At 52.2% G+C, this 3217-nt stretch overlaps 1 protein-coding gene across 2 annotated transcripts in view; it reads right to left on the minus strand.

Moving 5' to 3' along the window:
* RFX1 (regulatory factor X1) overlaps window positions 1-1008 on the minus strand; it is a 28126-nt gene extending 27118 nt beyond the window's left edge. For both annotated transcript variants that reach the window (XM_018570468.1, XM_018570467.1), the window contains exon 1: window positions 640-1008. The gene's annotated coding sequence lies outside the window, so the exon portion shown is untranslated. The remainder of the gene's footprint in view (window positions 1-639) is intronic.
* Between the last annotated feature and the right edge of the window lie 2209 nt (window positions 1009-3217).

Genomic DNA, 3217 nt, shown 5'->3' on the forward strand with positions numbered 1-3217 from the left:
TAACACATGGGGGGGGGTATCAAAACTGGAGCAGTAGCCCATGGCAACCTTTCAGTTTTATTTGCAAAGCTTAACTGAACAAACTGAAGAGAGATGAATGGTTGCTATGGGCAACTGCTCCAGATTTGATTAATTCGCCCCTCATTATGTTTTATCTGATATTTGGAGACATTGATGATGTGTGTGGATGGTTCAGGCTGGAAGTTGTGCATCTGTCACGTGATCTTTGACCCCTTCCCCTCCCCCACATTACAGTGCGGGCTATAGATAGTAAGGTGACTGGTTATGTTTCTGTCACATGTCCGCTGTGCCGTGTACATTTCATTTCCTGGATCCTACGCAGCCACACTTCATACTGCACTGGTTTCGTCCAACCCCCTGGCTTCGGCTGTCACTTAAGATCCACCTCCCCAAGTGGCGGTAGCCAATCCACGAACAGGGACCACGCCTCCCCGATGCAACCCCACCCACTTCCTTCTCAAGTTTCCATGGCGACGCGCGGCCTGCACCTCTCCCGCTCGCTGAAGGCGCCGCCATTTTAAAAATGGGAGGGGGGCTGACAGAACCGTTTGACGTCGTCATAACGACCGAATGCCACCCGGTTCCCCCGTGCGGACGGCGCGGTTCGGAGCCCCTTACCTAGCAGCGCGCCACCTGTGGCGGCGCCGTGTCTGGTCAGTCAGCGCGAGCTCGGGGTTTCACTCCAAGGCTGAACCACTGCGTGTGCCCGAGGGGGGGGGGGAAGACACCGACCCCGCCCTGCCGGCAATTAAAAATGCCGCCCGGGGCGGCGGGGGACCGGGCCCGGTGACGCCGGGGGTTGTTGTTGTTGATTCCTGTTGCCGGGGTTCTTGTCGCCACGACTACCGTGGCTATGGCCGCTCCGTCCCTCACCTGGGCAACTGTTGCTAACGTCCCTCCCCCTTCTTTCCTGTCGTCAACGAAGGCAATGCGATTAAACTACTGGATTGGCTGAGGCCAGCGTCTGTCAAAGCTCGGTGGGGCGGTGATTAGGGGATGCGAACGTCACTTAGTGAGCGGGGAGTTCTTTCCCATGCGCGCTATGATTGGTTAACCACCTGTGAGTCAGCTTCAGGATGCTGATGATTGGGTGGCTATAGCATTGGCCCGGTTCCTAGTGTCTGTATAGCAACTGTTGCCACCCTTCGAGTTGTTGATAGGCCTGTGCTGGATTCCTGTCACTTCGTGACTGGGCGAGAACAGCTGCCTAGCCCTGAGAATAGTGCGCATGCGTCAGAAGCAGGGTGTTCTGGGATATATATTTCATACATTCCACGTAGTCCATTTGAAGTCTGAAGAAAGAACTACTCTGGTTGCCATTAGCAATGAGTGAGGGCTAGTTCGTGCTTCAAAATGCTCTGTGTTCATGTTTCATATAATCTCGTATTACATAAATTCTTATATTCACCCAAATTAAAAAATTGCCTTCTGAAGCTTTCATTATGAGAATGACTGGTGACCCTGCCATGAAGGTCCTTGTGAAAGCACTTCCTGTTAAGGGGTGATAACAGTTTCCCAACTAAGCACTTGCGTTGTCACCCTGTCACATGCCAGCCTGGTAGAGACTACAAGCAGCCAACATGTATTGAGTAAGCTTTCAGGAAGTCGGTCAAGTTCAGCGATATGAAGCTCATCCAGTGGGGGGCGGACATCATCTTTAATATATGTTTTCCGAATGATATTCCAGGACCACAACCTGAGAGATGATTGGCTCATCTTCCTACAGGAAACACTCTGGCTCGGCCCTTCTGCTTTAACCATAAAATCCTTCTTTTTTCCTCCAGGGTCCTGGCCTCTACGTGCTGTGGGGCATCAAATCCTGGCCCTTGTACCCTGTCCTCCTCCTCCCCTTCTAGGGAATTTGAGAGTGACCTGTGGCTGGTTTTGGCAGCAGTAACTCTCAGGGCCTGTGGCTTAGCGGGCGTAGCGGCTTTAGGGCTTGTTACCACCAGCCCGCGCGCTAATCGCACTGTCCTGTAACCGGAACGCAAGGTCTCCTTGCGTTCTGGGCCAGGAGGGGGCGTGACTGCCATTCATGTCAATTGCACTGCAGACACGCCCCCCCGCCTGCAGTGCGACCGGCCGCACAGGACCGCGTGGCGATACAATGACCTGCATTCCAGTGCGGTAGTCCATGCACAATCTTTTGCAATCATACCACACTGAAACGTAGGGCGTTGTGTATCCACGCGGTCCTGTGCTAGGGGGGTGTCTGCAGTGCCATTGACATGAATGGCAGTCACGACCCCCTCCCACCCCAGAACGCATGGAGACTTTGTGTATACGATCCCTTGCGTTCCGGGCACGGGACATTGCAATGAGCACACGGACTGGTGGAAACGAGCCCTTAGGAAGTGGTGTGTGTGGCCCAGGCCTCAGTTTGGCCGTGTGCGACGTCACTTGTGGAGGCCCGCTATGACACGCCAGAACAGTAGCACCGAGATCGGACAGTGTAGGTGTGATATCAATTTATAGAGGGAATTAATAAGAGGTGATATCAGTGTACAGAGGGAGTCGGCATCACCAGTCTATAATTCACTGATGAGTGTGACCAGGGGAGCAGATGTCACCATTGGACGTTTGAATAGGCGGCTTAGGCCCAATTCACACCCAGACGCTAAATGGCCCCTGTGGTCAAGATAAGACTGTACATCTGTGGACTCTTCCAATTCAGACCATAGCAGGGAAGAAGGTGTCTCTATACACTGGCTCCGCTCTCTCTTATTACAAAGTCAGGTTAAAAAAAGACTAAAGATAAGAGAAGAAAAACCTAAAACAGAACGGGGGTAAGTATCGGAGCAATTGGACAAGTTCCCGCCCAAATACTTGGTATTGTCACCGATACCAATACTAGTATCGGTGCATCCCCATAATATAGTCATAGAACAGTTTGGTGTCTGGCCGATCTTCTTATACACTAGTAGAGCTGCAGCTAACAATTATTTTCAAAATTGATTAGTTAACCGATTATTAAGTTTGATTACCGTATATACTCGAGTATAAGCCGAGATTTTCAGCCCATTTTTTTGGGTGAAAAGTGCCCCACTCGGCTTATACTCGAGTCAGCGCCAGCGCGTCTTCTTACTTACCTCGCCGAGCGTCGCGTCACTGCTGCTCCGGTGTGCGGCGCTCCGAGCGGGGTCATCTGGCAGTCTCCGGGTCCTAATTTAGGTGGCCGGAGACTGCCAGATGACCC

Source organism: Nanorana parkeri, unplaced genomic scaffold (assembly GCF_000935625.1).
Source record: "Nanorana parkeri isolate BGI_ZX_2015 unplaced genomic scaffold, ASM93562v1 scaffold1536, whole genome shotgun sequence".
In the NCBI taxonomy this organism is placed as follows: Eukaryota; Metazoa; Chordata; class Amphibia; order Anura; family Dicroglossidae; genus Nanorana; species Nanorana parkeri.